At 35.8% G+C, this 18,044-nt stretch overlaps 1 long non-coding RNA gene across 1 annotated transcript; it reads left to right on the top strand.

Moving 5' to 3' along the window:
- Positions 1-453: 453 nt before the first annotated feature.
- On the top strand, positions 454-8,781 carry LOC118764095. Its single transcript, XR_004999886.1, has 3 exons — positions 454-464; positions 3,800-3,804; positions 8,551-8,781. It is a non-coding gene; the product is annotated as an uncharacterized LOC118764095 (long non-coding RNA).
- The last annotated feature ends 9,263 nt before the right edge of the window (positions 8,782-18,044 follow it).

Raw genomic sequence — 18,044 nt, 5'->3', positions numbered from 1 at the left:
CGGGAGCTAAGTAACAAAAAATAAATAAACAAATAATTTAAATGAGAGAAACAAAAGTAAAAATTCGCTTGTTCCTCAATATCCCTTCACGGATTTGAACTCTGGTCTTATATTTCTATAAGAAAAATATCGACGTTTCGATCCTGTAAGCCTGCGGGATAACTTTATGCTTAGAAGGAATCGAACACCTGATGATGACTATCAAATTCTGAAGCGTTCGATAAATTTGGTAAAGACTGGCTTAAAATAACCAAGTGAATATTTAGGCACGAGTATTCTATTATCTTGCGGTAGAGGGATCGTGGGTTCGAAACTCAGATCGGGCGATGTGTGTGTTTATGAGCGAAACACCTAAGCTCTACACGGTAATGGTAATGGCGAACTTCTGCTGGCTCTTTTGCCACAACTTTCTCTCACTCTCTCCTCCTGTATCTAGCAGCGCACCTGAGACAGACCGGCATCTCGTCCAGATGGGGAACCTATACGCCAATGAAACCGGGAAACCGGTCCTTATGAGCCAAGCATGGTTCGAGAAGGAACAAACAGCAATGACATTCTATTATCTCATAGTTTTATACGTATATAACTATAGCATAATGATAACCACTTAGAATTCTAGTTACTGTTATTTAGTGTCAAGTCAGACCTTATTAAACAAGCATTAGTCCAAAAGCGTTAAAACCGTAACCCTACTATGTTCTACCTAGACATATTGTTAATTAGACTATATTTGCCAATCCTTAAGTTATGTCTTAATTTTACTCACATAATTATATCATAAATAGTATCATAAAAAGTATGAGCCAGGCATGGCTGGATAAAGAACAGACTACAATTACATCATAAATAGTAAAATAAACGTGTTTAAGATAGCCAGTAAAATGTTAATATTGTTATATTTCGACAGAACCATAATTGATAAAGTGGAGGCACATGGCCTAGTGTTCAGAGCAGCGGACTCGCAGTCGAGGGATCGCGGGTTCAGACCTCAGACCGGACGATGTGTGTGTTTATAAACGACAACACCTAAACTCCCACGCGGCTCTGACAGAAGTTAATGGCGACCTTCTGTTGACTCTTTCGCCACAACTTTTTCCCACTCTTTCCTCCTGCACCGGGTGGGAAACCTACACGCCAATAAAACCGGCTCTTGTTGTCTGTTCTTTATCCAGCCATGCCTGGCTAAAGAACAGACAACAATTACATCATAAATAGTAAAATAAACACGCTTAAGATAGTCAGCAAAATGTTAATATTGTTATATTTCGAAAGAGCCATAATTGATAAAGTAAAGTCGTGTGGACAAGTGGTTAGGGTTTCGATTTCGGTCCGGGTGATGCATTGTATTCTCGTGCAAAACATTTCATTTCACGTTGCTCCAGTCCACTCAGGTGAAAACGAGTCAAATCTGCGACGGACCGACGTCCCATTCGTGGCGAATGTTGTGATTTCGGTCAGTTATGCGCTGTGGAAACAGGGGAATCAAGTTCCGGTTCCATGAGTCTTTGGAGTCGAGTCTAATAATCAATACAACCTAGAAATGCAATCACTGGTTATTATTTGTCTACACTTCATTTCTCTTTCTTTCCCCACTAAACTAATCAATAGCTAAAGATTAGTGCGGCGTGAAATATTTTGTGGGTCAATAGTAAACATCAAATGTTTTGAAAAAGAGAAGTGAAATATAGATGAGCAACAACCAGTGGATGTGTTTATAGGTTTTTATCAATTATGACTCTTCCCAAATATAGCAATAATGATTTCAACGCGCGGTTTCAAATCAAAATTATTGTAAAACAAACTCAAAATCGAAATCGTTTAATCATTTTGATAAATTATTACATTCTAATTTTAAATGCATAACCGCAAATATTAAAATCTGCATCGAATATATCGGGAGAGTGAGGAAACTCCCAAAATATTTCAGTAACTCAACGTAATAAAATATTCACATATTTTCTCAACAAAATATCAATAATTTAACATTTAGAGAAAAATTCCAGTTTCAGTGACAGGATAATTTCCTATGTCATGTATCTAGCGGCCCTTTTACCCTTCTTATATTTATCTGACTATTAAATAATTTGAATGCCTGGTCTTGGATATTCTCGCTTGTACCCTTAGAAAATAATAGAAAATGCCATCTGTTCTTCAACGGTTATGGAATGCTGTGTCTCGTCAAAAATTACCGAATGTTATCTTGACATGTTAGTTTTATTATTCTCAAAAGTATGGGAACGAAATTTTCTTAGGAGCTGCAAACACAGATCCAAAGTTTTTTTTACAGAGTCAAGTTTTTTCAGTCGTAATATCAAAAGAAACACAAGTACAATAATGATAATTATTATCATTTTTGTACATCAATGAAATCAAATAAAGTCAATAATAGAAAATTAATGTTTCAAATCAGTCCAAAAATGTTTCGGCGATGAAGTTTTTCAGGACCATCTTCAAAGCATTTTCTTTGCCCAACAAAATATTTAGGAGTGCACTTGCCGCCCCATTCTCCTCATCCGCATTCGCAAGTCTGTTTGGCCACGTGTTGCACATATTCTCTTCTTGAAATGTAACACAATTTGAAATGTTAACTCTCGTGTGCCGTCGAATCCAGGCGTTAGTTTTATTTAACCGCAATGTGATGCGAAGCGAGATGCTTAGCGGCATTTCCTCTGCCGTTACGTTCTGAGTTCAAATTCCGCCGAGGTCGACTTTGCCTTTCATCCTTTCGGACAAGCATCGGTTGTCAAGCGATGTTGGGGAGATAAACACAGACACACAAACATATATATATATATATATATATATATATATATATATATATAATATATATATATATATATATATACGAAGGGCTTCTTTCAGTTTCCGTCTATCAAATCCACTCACAAGACTGAACCCAGAACTATGTGGTTGGTAAGCAAGCTGCTTACCACACAGCCACTCCAGCGCCTATGTAGACTTTATGTAACAACTTTGTTGTTGATATATGTAATATGTGTCTGTAGGGATTTTATGTGTGAAAGCAAACTACAAAAAAAAAAAAGCCAAAAACAAACAAAAACATGACAGTCACAGCGGGAACGTCTTTTAAACGTCTGCTCGATCGGGGCTTGCTTGGGGCTAAATAACAACAACAGCAACAATACAATCTCAATAAAAATTAGTGAAGCACTGCTCTGTATTTGCGCATAGAAAACGAAATCGATATTTTCTTATTTGAGGACTGGATGTCAAAATCAGAACACGCCAGACTAAATGCCTGGCGGTGATAAATTTTCACGCAACCCTATTAGTTCTAAGTTCAATTCACGCCAGGGTCGAAAACCTCCTTTATTTCCAAAGGTCAGACTATAATTACCAGTGAAATATTAGGGTCAATTAAATCGATTACATCTCCCTCAATAATATTATATGGTATAGGCGCAGGAGTGGCTATGTGGTAAGTAGCTTGCATACCAACCACATGGCTCTGGGTTCAGTCTCACTGTGTAGCACCTTGGGCAAGTGTCTTCTACTTTAGCCTCGGGCCGACCAAAGCCTTGTGAGTGGATTTGGTAGACGGAAACTGAAAAATCCCATCGTCGATCTATCTATCTATCTATCTATCTATCTATCTATCTATCTATCTATCTATCTATGTATGTATGTATGTATGTATGTATGTATGTATGTATGTATGTATGTATGTATGTATGTATGTTCATGTGTACCCGTTTGTCCCCCCCAACATCGCTTGACAACCAATGCTGGTGTGTTTACGTCCCCCGTAACTTAGCAGTTCGGCAAAAGCGATCGATAGAATAAGTACTAGGCTTCCAAAGAATAAGTCCTGGGGTCGATTTTCTCGGCTGTAAAGGCGGTGCTCCAGCATGGCCGCAGTCAAATGACTGAAACAAGTAAAAGAGTATCGTGCCGACATTATTATGGTTGTGATGTTTACCATTCGTGTCAGTTTTATTTGTAACGTACTGTCTTGTTGCTGCGTGAGACAATTGAAGAATTCTGTCTAATTTTGCACTGAGTGAATCTATGATGGGAAATGTCATTTAATGTTGATGATGATGGTTTTAATGTGAAGTTTGTGGAGGAACCAGAAAATAAGCTACAACGCCCGACACGCACGCTTACGTACATATTCCTTCAGACATATACTCACTTTTGTGTGTGTGTGTGCGTGAGTGTTTATATGTGTGTGCATGCATGTGTGTATTTTTTGTGTGTATATTGAGATGTATGTGTATGCATATATATATGTATATGTGTTTATGTATGTGTGTTACTATGTGTGTATGTCCATCTTATTTTTCAAACATATAAATGTGAACTAACATACTATACTATCGAACATATACGTGTATATATTTGCGTATATACATGCATGTACAAGCATAAATACATACAAGAAATTTCTCTCTCTCTCTCTCTCTCTCTCTCTCCATATATATATATATATATATATATATATATATATATATATATATATCAGTCTATCTATATGTATTTATACATAATTATGTATGTATATATATATATATATATATATATGTGTCTGTGTGTGTATATGTATGGATATGTGTTTGTGTGTATGTATATGTGTGTGCGTATGTATGTATGCATATGGCACAAACGTAGTGAAATCGTGGAGTAAGTCCCGCGACCTAGCTTCGAAGTCCGGCGGAATTCTTTAAACTGACAGGAAAAGAGGTGAGGACGGGTGCTGAATTCTTTAAACAAGTGTTTCGGTTAAATCGAGGTTATTAATTTTGGCAGGCATTTAAGAGAAAGTAGTTAAAACGCATTTATAAGAAAGTCTTTGGTATTATGACAACTCGACTTAGTTTTCAACATTGTTTTGGAAATTTCTATGATAATGCTGGTGTCCAACCTTCAGTTGGGCACACCAGTGATACTGGAGAATAGAGACCAATCCAGTTGGGCAGCTGCTGATCTTCTGTAATAACGTAGCTCAAACTTACGCTTTGCAGAAAAAATTCCAGTATTGCCTCACCGTAATGATACAACATGTAAAACGCTCAGCAGTCTATAAAACAGTTGCCACCTTGCGCTTATGTAGCTCACAAGGCGCCCGGGCTGACACCATCCAATTTATCATTCTTCTACTACAGTTCGTCTATTTTACTAAGTGTCTGGGACATAGAGATACATCTAAACTAGACCAGAGACAGTATATACTACCCGAGGTACACTAAGGAGAGAAAAATGGAATCGGATTGCAGTTTACAATAGAGAAATGTACAGATAATCTTCAGAAGGTCAGCATTAGAGGAAAGATAATAGTGGTTTATCACGAATTGCTAAATCTTTAAGTGGCATTAGAGCACTTTAAGGGATAGGCCTCATAGATTCAGTGATTGTACCTGAGAGAGACTATACCTTCTGGCAGGAAAACAGCTCAGATATTATTGCACTGGATTTTCTGTTACGAACTCACTGTTGAAGCTGGAACCCACCCTGAGAAGAACAGAACGTTTATTTATCTCACTTCGACTCTATACATCCAATGACATTATCAGCTTTGCTAATGTTTATTCTCCAAGCCTCTGTTCCACACAAGACACATAGGACGAGTTCTATGACCAGCTACCATGGAGATTATAGTAAATTCCAGGATAAAACAAGCTACTGATGCTTGATGACTTCAGTATCAGTGTAAGTGTCGAGCAAGCACTCTGATCTTGCGATATTTGGGCGATATTCGACTGGCAGCGTAAATGACAATGAGCGATGATAGCATTAACCTTACACTCTCCAGGGATGATATGTCACCAACACCTTTCTGACATGAAATGTCTTGTAGATATCCCCTTTCCAGTTACTGATAGTACCTAGACTTGATGTGTATAGGACACCAAAAAACCTGAAGAGTTCCAACTACAACGCGGATCACGCTTTGGAAAGCTGTAACATTAGACTCCAGTTACTGATGATGCACTTGTCTGAAACCTCCTGGAAGCAGCACATTTATGCCAAGATGAAGCAACGCCCACAAAAATTATTGAAGGTCATCAGGTCATTGTAGAATACTTTTCTTGCAAGCCTAACGGAAGGTGACGCTCATTTGAGATGGGGTTTCTCTGAGAAACCACAGTACTGTATCAAAGATCTTCGGTAAAAAACGGGTAAAAACACACGATTGATTTGAGGCAAGCACAAGTAAGGAGGTCTATTGCTGACGTACATACATTTGCAACATAGCAATCTATAAAACTCAAAGCTTAAAAAGGAGTGTTGGCGGTATTGCAGAGACAATGACTTTACCAGCCACGGGGCTATAGGAGAAGATACTCGCCCAAGATATCGTGCAATGGGACTGAACCCGAACCTTCATGACTACAAAGCGAGTTTTTTAACCATACAGCCATTTCTCACTGAATTCTTATGTCATATTATCCTTCTCTCATTTATACGTAATCAACGTATACGCCGTTTGATACATTGAAAACCAACACTGAATTATTACGTCACATCCTTCAAATCTTATTGATACGTAATGAATGCATATCGCGCTTATACGTCAAAATCTAACGCCGCTTTCATACGTCATAATTTCCCACACATGCTTTGTATGTAATCAGTGTATTCGTTGTTTTATACGTCTAAATTAATGCTCCGTTCTTAAACCCCAACCCTTTCGACACTCAACATTAAGTCATCCTCCATAACATTTTAACCTCAAATTTACACGTTGCTTCCTTTTAGTGATAACTCTAAATCACATTATAGCTGTCCACATCCGTTACTCTACGACCTGATCTGACATTTTGGTTTTGAAATTCTCACCCCCTACTTCCTCTACCACATCGTAACAATGACTGTGGCATCCTGTCACATGTCAGGGCTCAATGACGCGTGACATTGCTCATTTTACATAATAATAAAAGTTATACTGTAGAACGAATGCCTCGAGAACGAAGCCATATATGCTGTTGCGTGTCTCTGTCTCTCTGTGTCTATGCGTTTGCAACTACGCATGTGTGAACGGCAGTGCATGTGATTGTGTAAGTATATATGTGTATTGGTATATATATATATATAATATATATATATATATATATATATATATATATATATATATATATGTGTGTGTGTATGTGTGTAGGAGCATATATATATGTGAAGGTATTTCTGTGAGTGCGCGCGAGCGTGCTAATTTCCATTGAAAGGAAGCTAAGCCATCTGAAAGCCTCTATTTTTCTTTTGCCTCTCAAGTATCGGATGTCTATCAATTAAATCCGTTGTGGAAAATCAACTGCGCTTTGCTAATTGAAATCGATAGCTTTAGCAACAACAACAAAAACGACAACCACAACAACAACAACAAGAACAACCACCACCACAACAACAACAAGAACGCTAACGGCAAGAACAAAAGCCATCAATATCAAACAACAGCAAAAACAGATCGACCTGCGCGATATAAAATGCTTTATATATGTATATATATATATATATATATATAATATATATATATATTTGTGTGTGTGTGTGTGTGTGCGTATATAAATATATATATATATATGTGTGTGTGTGTATATGTATATGTATATATATATGTATATATATATATATTATATATATATATATATATGTATATATACATCATATGTAATGTGAACATTATATATGTATATTATATATATATATATGTATCCTTACAAATATATATATATATTATGTACATACGTGTATAATGTGTATGTAAGTGTAGATGAGTATGTATGTGTGAATCTATTTATCAATATATTCATATATGTCTGTATATAAATGTGTGTGTGTGTGTGTGTTTGTGTGTAAATCTTTCTCAAATCACACTTCCTTTCATATTAAATAAATCAAGATAAAGTAGGTAATTTAGTCCCCTTTATTCTTCCAAAAATTTATATACTAGATGGTCATAGCTGGAATATCTTTCATCAGAAATCAGCTCACTCAGGTTTGATCTGAGGTTAAACTGACAATATCAACAACAACAATAACAATAGCAATAGCAACCACAACAACAACAAATCAATGTAAATACAATAGCCATCTATGTATCATAATTAAGGTATATTCACCGTTGACATGCAGCTTACTGTAGTTTCTGTCCCGAGATAACATCTCTTATAGATGTACTGCGTTTTAAAAGAAAGCAATATAAATCGAAAGGAGAAGAAAATCGTCGCAGCTGCGGCTTGTGAGAATGCCACAGTCAAAATACAAATATGGGCAAAAGCGAGAGGAGAGGATGAATGAAAAGCAGTATATAACTGGTATGTTATATACATTATGAGCAACAAATTCATAGCAGTAACAATAACAAAAACAATAGCACAGCCTTTTGCAAAACCAACAAAGATACAGGACCAAAGGAGAGACCCTTAGGTGGTTAACATTCAACGCTGAAAAGAATAATCGAACAGCGTTTCAACTCTGTGCATTTGGTATGTTTCACCACTTGAGTAGAATCTGTTCTCTATATAGGTGCGTGCCTGATTTTTGTTGATATAAAGTAATTTCTTTGGCTTTTCTCGACCAAATTTTATTTAGCGTCGTTATTATTAAATTTATGCATTTCTAATCAATTTGGAGATATTTGCTATCGAGTTGCAGATTCTTTTACAATGCATTTGGTGATTATTTGCTTTATTGTTCGGGCAAAATTTACAACTTACGATAAAAAATAAAATTATTATTTCATTCAAAAATTGATGAGCTTTGTTTTTAGTGATGACTTGAAATGGCAAATATTTTTTTCTGACTGTATTTGCTTGAAAAAACATACTTTCCTTTATATTTAGCAGTTCTTTATACTTACTTTTACGATGTACCTAAATAAAAATCATTCTTATAGATCAGCGATTCTCAACCTTTATCGTGATTCGGTCCCCCTTGGACATTGAAAAATATATTTCTGCTCCCCTGTGTTGATGAAAAATTTAATTCAGCTCCCCATGTATCTGAGATAGACCAGCCGGCCCATGAAAAATCTGACAAAGGGGGTGGGGTGTTGAGTCAGGAAATTTTCATACAGTTGGAGGCTCCGATCGAAAGAGAGGACCCGAAATGATAAGGTTGAGAAACGCTGTTATGATTATGCCTAACCAAAGACGATCGTCCAAACAGACCGGGTGAGACCGGGATAGTTGGTCGTATATGTATATATATATATTGATAAAAATGGTAAGGCAACAAAAATAATGAAAGAGACCTCGATATTATGTAAATAGAGGAATTTATCTGTAAATGTAATATGTGACACTTATTCGGTAGCCATCGGAAAATACTAGTATTTTTCCGATGGCCGGATAACTGAAGAGATGGTAGCGTGGATTTCCACCTCGGCGTCCGAAACTCGGAGTTTTACCATGGCTACCGAATATGGCCGGATAACTGAAGAGATGGCGGCGTGGATTTCCACCTCGGCATCCGAAACTCGATGTTCTATCATGGCTACCGAATAATTGTCATATATTACATTTACAGATATATATATATATATATGTATATATATTGGGTGGAGGAATAACTCACAACTTATTTTCTTTTCAAATTTTTTTATTAAAAAATAAATCTACAAAACATGAAGCAATAATATGCATTCCATTATTGTTTACGACTTTCTTCCATCGTTCAATGAAATTTTCGATGCTTCGGCGACAGAAATCTTCCGGTCTTGACTCAAAGAATTCGTCCAACCAAGCCTCAATTTCACGTCATTATTGAACGATACACAACACAAAACATAATATTTGAGGATGAAAGTCTTGTTTTGCTCGCGGAGTCGCCTGTTTGTCGGGGCTGAGCCGTTCTTTTCGCTGCTTCATATTGACGTAGAGGCACTCTTTTTATCACCAGTGACAATGCGATAAAGAAAACGTTGTTTGTGACCAAGTATTGAGCGATGTCGAGCGAGCAAACTGGCGCTGGTTGTGGAGTGGTGATTTTTGCTGATTTCGCTTAAAGTATATAGCACCCATGCGCGGAGTTTCTGCAACTTACCTGTTGAGTGAAGGTGGTTCACCACAATTTATGGATCACAATCCATCTGCTCCGCGAATTCTCTGGTCGTTTGACATGGATATTCGTGAAGATGATTCAATCGCTCTATATCGAATTCAATTGGTCGACCAGTATGTGATCCGTCCGTGATGTTAAAATTCCCATATTTGAAGCACGAAAACCAACAGCCAATGGTACTTTGCTCCTTCTCCACACACTACACAAATCTCACGATGCAAAAAACAAAAGGTATTGAAAATGATAAGTTTTGTCCACTTGACATTCCATTAGTGATCTGGAAATACACAAAATCAATAAAGTTAAAAAATCAAAACGTCATCTTGTAGAGCAAGAAATATTCGTTTAAACAGCAAAAAAAAAACGCTCATGAAATATTCCTCAACCCAATATATATATATTGAGTCACCACATAAAAATGCAGTTTTTTTATATTTCTTTTATTTTTCAAAATTAAGATAAGCAAAGTTAATTTTTAATCTAAAATATACTCCCCTTCATTTTCTACGATGCTCTTCCATCTATCTAGTAGACTTACAAGGTCCCTCTTCCAAAATTCACTTGTCCGTGATGAAAAACACTCCTCCAGTACTGTTCTAATCTCGTCTACGGAATTCATATCATTTCCGTCCAACTGAAGACTGTGGAATAAATAATAATCAGATGGGGCAATCAATGTCCGGCAAATATAGTGAGTAGGGCATCGTTTCCCATTCAAATCGCTCCAGCCTTTCGAATATCATCCTCGTTGTAAGTGGCCGAGCATTATCCTGATGGACGAATATTTTCCGTCTTGAAACCAAAGATGGTCGTTTTCTTCTAGCGCTGACTTATGCCGCTCACGCTGCTCGCAGTAGATCCCCTTTGTCATCGTTTGGTTTGGGTTTAAAAGTTTAAAGTGGACTAAACCTTTCATATCTCACCAAACAGATAACAGCACCTTACCTGAGTGGAGACCTTCTTTAGCCTGGGGTTCCGATGTTTCTCCTTTCCCTGCCCACTGTCTTCGGTGCTTGATATTTTTATAGAGAACCCATTTCTCATCACCAGTCATTATTCGGTTCAAAAAAAGGTTTATTCGTGAGACGTAACAGTAAAAAAGAGTACACATTCTCTGTGCACGAAGAGGCTCGGAAAGTTTGTAAGGAACACATTGACCCGATTTGTTGACATTTCCGATGGCGCTGGTGTCGATGGATGATTGACTGACCAAAGTCAAGCTTCTCTGCTAGTTCCACAACAGTTACAACGGGATTTTGTTCCATAGGGTTTACAGTACGTCCTCGTTGAGCTCTACAGATCTTCCAGAACGAAGTTCGCCTTCTAGGCTGTAGTTTCCTGCTGGGAATTTCTGGAACCGCCGCTGACACCGGTTTACGTTTATTGCCCTATCCCCACATACTGCATTAATATTTCTCGCACATTCCGTTGCGTCGTTGTCTTTATTGAACTCTTAAAGGAAAATATGCTGAGTATGCTCTTTTGTCACTTCCATTATAGCTATGAAAAAATAACTGTTAAAATCGAACTGCACTCTTCAAATTTGTACTAAGAATAAGTATCCGGTAAAATTACTTCCTGCTTTTATAGCAAGTCGATGCAGATACTTTATCTCGTCCTCCACCGACTTTTAGTTCACGCCATTGAAAAAACGCATTATTTTTGGGATGACCCAATACATACATATATCCATATATGTATGTATGTATGTATACATTATACTTATATGTATGTATATAATTGTGATATATGGGAATTTATAAATATATACATATCTCTCTATGTGTGTGTTCGTGTGTGTATATCGTCGTCGTCGGCACCACTCGCGTCCGAGTTTTTTCATTCGGTGCCTCCATGATGCTTAAGCCTGACAGAAGACTAAGCCGGGAATGGAACAGTTTGCAGCATTGATCGCATGGCAGGGTGGATGGTGGTCTTGACTGGAATTGCCGGGACTTACGTTGCTTTCTGTTTATTTCTTCATTTTATGTTATCCTCGAAAGTGGAACAGCGGAAATGAATTGATCTTCGGAAATGAATTGGAAGGATGGCAGTTTGTGTTTCCAAGGTGTTAGGACTGATTCCAGTTTGAAGGAGGGAAGAATTCAGTTGGTCTTCGAATATGCGTTTCCGGGCACCCCAATGTCGTTTACCGTTGACGCTGTAGAGGAAGGTCCACGGGAGTCTTGAAGGTGCCATACGAATGACATGTCATGACCGGCTGAGGCAATGCTTGAAGGTGGTATGTTCAATGCTCCGTATTTCTGGGCGATTAAGGACTTCGCTGTTGGTGTGTCACTCCTGTCATTTGATGTTCAGAATCTGCCAGAGATTGCGGCCTTCGAAACGGCAGATTTTAAGAGGTCTGGTACCGCGACTCGAGCATTAGTGTGAGTATATATATGCAATTACAGTTCTCCAATTAAACAGTTCGCTCAGCAATTACGTGGTTCGGTATCGGATTACATTTAGTGAGGCTATGGGCAGAGAATTTCGAATCTACTGTCGTAACATCAGTGTTGACCAACATGTTGCCAGTGACATTATAAAACACCACCGTGCATATCTATCTATCTATCTATCTATCTATCTATCTATCTATCTATCTATCTATCTATCTATCTATCTATCTGTCTATCTGTCTATCTGTCTATCTGTCTATCTATCTATCTATCTATCTATCTATCTATCTATCTATCTATCTATCTATCTATCCATCTATCTATCTATATATATATATATATATGCGCGTACCAGCTTATGCTTACATCGATTTTATGCAACCGTGTTGTTTGTGTTATATAATTTTCCATCCCATGATAAAGAAGTGGATCGACTAATAGTGATCGATAAAGTAAGTAGGAGCGCGAAGCAAGTTGTGGACAGGATGGTCTTGATCGAATAAAAAACCTTCGAATATGCTGCCCTAGCACACGCCCGATGCCAGTATATTAAAATACCCACACACGCACACAGGCACATGTATATATCACATATATTTGTGTATATAAGTATGTATATATATATATATATATAATATATATATATTATATATATATATATATATATATATATATATATATATATGCGTGTTTGTCTCTGTGTGTGTGTGTGCGAGCGTGTGCGTGCGTGTGTCTGTATACTTGTATGCATATAGCTGTATAATATATACATACGTACATACATACACATATATATATCTATATATGTGTGTATATACATATGTATATATGTATATATATATATATATATATAATATATATATATATATGTGTGTGTGTATATGCATATATATATATACAGATAGATATGCATATTCACATATATACACTTATATTTACACACACATTTATTGAACTTACACCAATAAATGTATCCATATCTATCTATCAATCTATATCTATCTATATATATATATATTTTAAGTACACATGTGTCTATCTATCTATCTATCTATCTATCTATCAACATATATTATATATATATATGTGTGTGTGTGTATTATTATTATCATTATTATTATTAATATTATTATTATTATTATTATTATTCTAAAAGACAAGGAAATATATACATACATACAGAGAGAGAGAGAGAGAGAGAGAGAGAGAGAGAGAGAGGAAGAGAATGACACACATACACACACACATACACATAATCACTGCTTATGTACTTAAGAACTGAAAGTGATTTTGGTAATCTCCTTTCCTTCATTTTCTTCCCCTTCTTTTCAATTATTTTGCCGTATTAAGGAGAAAGGGTTGACACAGCACGTGTTATTTGATGGAGGGACTTTTTCATTAATTATAGCACATACCATAGGGATTTCATCGGTTGTAAAATATTTAAGGAATAGCTTGTTTGTTTAGCCATGTCTTAATACAAACAGACGTCAAACTGGATAGACTGACAATACCCAGCTGACAAGTGGTTGTTTCCTTGCCCCCAAGGACCTTATAAAGTTTTTACACATATTCAGAGACACATTTGGACATAACCCCGCACATGTGGAACCCTCACACCACACACAACACAACACATACGTATGCCTCCTTACATGTGCGTTTATATATATATATATGTATGTTTGTGTGTATATATATATATATATATATATACCACAAACATACATATATATATATAACGCACATGTATACATATACATATATATGTATGTATATGTATATATATATATATATATATAATATATATATTATATATATATATATATATATATATATATATATATATATATATATATATATATATATATATATATATAAACAGTGCGTCCGACTGGGAAACCTGATGGTTTTTAAACGAATACTATGTTCATATCCATCAGATTTTTAAATTGGCGGACTGTGTGTGTGTGTTTGTGTATGTCTGTATAACTACGTATGTATGCATGTATGTATATCCGTATGTTTGTATGTATGTGTGTATGCACGTATCTATGTATGTTTGACTTTGTAACATTCACATGACATGTCAATTCCTTCCCACGTAAGTATCATGGTTTCTTTTTGGAGCAATATTACGATGAATTATTTATTGTTCAATCTACATCCTACGGCCAAAATATGAATTGGATTACAGTTCAGTTTTGTATGGATATATAATTTAGCATTCTATATATATATATATATATATATATATATATATATATATATATATATATATATATTATATATATATATATATATAGGTGTGTGTGTGTGTGTGGTGTGTCCTAAAATAAAAAGCGATTTTTCCTCATTAATGTTTATTTATTTTAAATACAAAGTAGAGAATGAATGACCATGCTTGAAGTGAAGCGCTGTTTCCATTTTGTTTCATGCAAGCGCACATTTCGACGTCGTTTCATCTCACTATTATTAATCATTGATATTTTAAACATTGACATTTTTAGTGAATTTACGTAAAAGTTGTGTATTAATATCTTAATGAACTCTTGGAGTGATGAGTAAAACACAAGTTATTAGACGTATCTTCCTAACACTTTCAGTACCATTGAAATGTTTGTCGGTGGGAAAGGTCATTTTGGTGAGAATTCCGTTGTAAGGATGAAACAAATATTTGTTGAAATTAAATGTGCGAAGACTAAGTGTAAAAGAACTTTTGGATGTCGGTCGGAAAAGGGATTTAGCAACTTCATGGAATAAATACACACACGCCCCTCCCCCTCCCCAACACACGCACATACATGCTCATGAATACAAAGTACGACAACAGGGACAACAGAGGAGGACTAATTTAACAAATGCGGTAGTAGCTTAACGCTTAATGGAAAAAGAACGTGCCATAACGTTTTGGACGTAAGGCCTTCATCAGCAAAATGGGACAGCCACAAAGTGATTGAGAATGAGAAATTGTCATTGACAAAACGGTAAAAATATAAAAGGCCAGAAGGGCTAGAAACCACTTAAGAATGTTCAGTAATTATGATTTTATGAATTCGTGTGTTAGTGTGTGTTTTGGATGTGTGTGATATATAAAAAAATACGTATATATATGTGTCAATATATTCATATTCTTTCGAGGATGATGACTCACTTCTTCGTTATTTCTAGTTTCCTGCTATTGTGTTTGTATTAACACATACCTCTTTTTTACTGGCGCGATATATGTCAACGCCTCTTGTATCGAAACTATCAACGGTTCTGCAACAACTACCAAATATATATTTCTAGATGTTAGCACTGGTTTCACAGTGTCCATCTTTCAAAACCTCAGTTTAGAGCAAGTACAAGATTTGATATAAATTGTAATATTAGATACTATATCCAATTATTTGAACCAAAAAAAAAAAAAAAAATGAAAGCAAGTTTCAAAGACGTGATCCGAAACACGTATCAATTGATTGCCTATCTCAATGTTTAATATCACTTTACGATGAAAATCTTATTAGGTAATTAATTCAATCATGGCTATAAATTCTTGTATATAATTTGATTTGTTCATATGTTCTGTTGTACATTATGTAATTTTCTTCTAGCACTAATTGACAAATCTACACCACGAGATGATATATTTTCAATATTGAGTGATGTATATAAAAAGAATTATGACCGTAGAATAAGATGTAACTAGTTATAGTTGCTCAAATCGTAGTTCAACGTTGCAATTTGATATGAAGTGGCAGAATGGCTTCAACTTGAATTGGTTTGAGATTTGAAACTACTGGAGAGAAACTGACAATGAGGTCAATGCCAAGGGTAGAGTAATTTGAAGCTTATTTAGAATGAGGGGTTTTTGGCGCAGGTGTCTTGGCGCAGACATTTTGGCACAGGTGTTTTGCCGTCGCTGCTTCGACGCTGGCTTATTTAACATACATTATAATGTTTCTATCGTTCTCCTCCCTGCATTTTTTTTCTCTGTCTGTCTGATATTGTTTCTGTGTGAGAGCATATTTTTGACTATGTGTATGAGGTGAGTGAAAGTGCTTTTATTTTAATCGGATTCAATTCAATACATTGTAACGTCTCTCTCCATTTGTCTATCTCACACTGTTTTGTATCTGTGTGTGTATATATATATATAATATATATTATATATATATATAGATATATATATATATATAGAGAGAGAGAGAGAGAAGATAGATGTTATAATATATACATGTATATTATATTATAATATATGAACATATATATATATAAATATATATATATGTATATATACATATATATATGTATATATACATATATATACATACATATATATATGTAAATATATATATGCATATATATATATATATATATATATATATATACATACATATATAGATATATGTATATTTATATGCATACACACACATACACACACACACACACACACACATATATATGTATATAATATGAGTGTTTATGAAATTACGTATATGTACGTAATTTCATAACACTCACACATACACATATACGTACATATGCGTGAGTATATTTTATACATACACACACACAAAGAAAAAACACACACACATACAAAGAAAAAACACACACACACACAAATACATATATGTAGATATGCGTGAGGGAGTGAGTGTGTATATCCGTGTGTGTGTTAGCAGTAACGAACGGGAGAAAAAAGTACCTAATACTATTAGTAAAATGTAATTACATTAATTGGCCAAAATCATTATCCGTGCCTCATTGATTTGCTTCCTAGACACGCGTCTTCAGACTGAGACTACAATGGAACAAAAACAAGAAATCATAACAAAAATAATACACACACATACACACACGCGCACACCGAAACGCACACACGTACGTATATTATTCTTAGCTCAAATGATCAGGCGTGTCTTACCTTCTGTATTTTCAATATTCTTTTATTAGTTTTAAGTATGTACAGCTCTGTGAACGCACGTAACTTAGGGACTTGGATATTCGGCTTGTGACCATAAAGTCTTTGAGTTCGATTCGCCGCGGAGGCACGTTGTATCCTTGAGCAAAATATATTATCTCGCGTTGCTCCAGTATACTCAGCTGGCAAAAGTGAGTTGTAACTGTAGTTCAATTGGCCAATTAACTGGAACACTCTCCGTCGTAATTAACGGAGAGCTAGGCCATGCGCGTGGCTGTGTAGCAAGAAGCTTGCTTCCCAACCACATGGTTCTGGGTTCTGTTCCACTACGTGGCACCTTGGGCAAGTTCAACCGCTTCCTGTTTTATCAAACCTTAAAAATCATAAAAGGCAAAATCGACCTCGGCAGATTTTGAACTTGGAGCGTAATGAGTGGGTAGAAACGCGTTTAGAATACAGTACCTTTCACGCATTATCAATGAGAAGACTTCTTAGCTGTTACGTAAAACTCCTGACTGATCAAGCAGTGATTCTCTTACTGCCTTACAATTAAACAGAGGCACACTCGTTAGCTCATTATCAGTAGAGATTTATTTGCTGTTTCAGTAGTATGTAGAGTCTCCATCGTCGGTTCACTGCTATGCCATCATGGATGGATTCCCCATTTTGACCAATGAAGTACGTCTCTCGTTATAATCGACTATAGGATTACCTAA

This window comes from Octopus sinensis, linkage group LG7 (genome assembly GCF_006345805.1).
Source record: "Octopus sinensis linkage group LG7, ASM634580v1, whole genome shotgun sequence".
Classification (NCBI taxonomy): Eukaryota; Metazoa; Mollusca; class Cephalopoda; order Octopoda; family Octopodidae; genus Octopus; species Octopus sinensis.
This window is presented reverse-complemented; position numbering and strand designations above follow the sequence as displayed.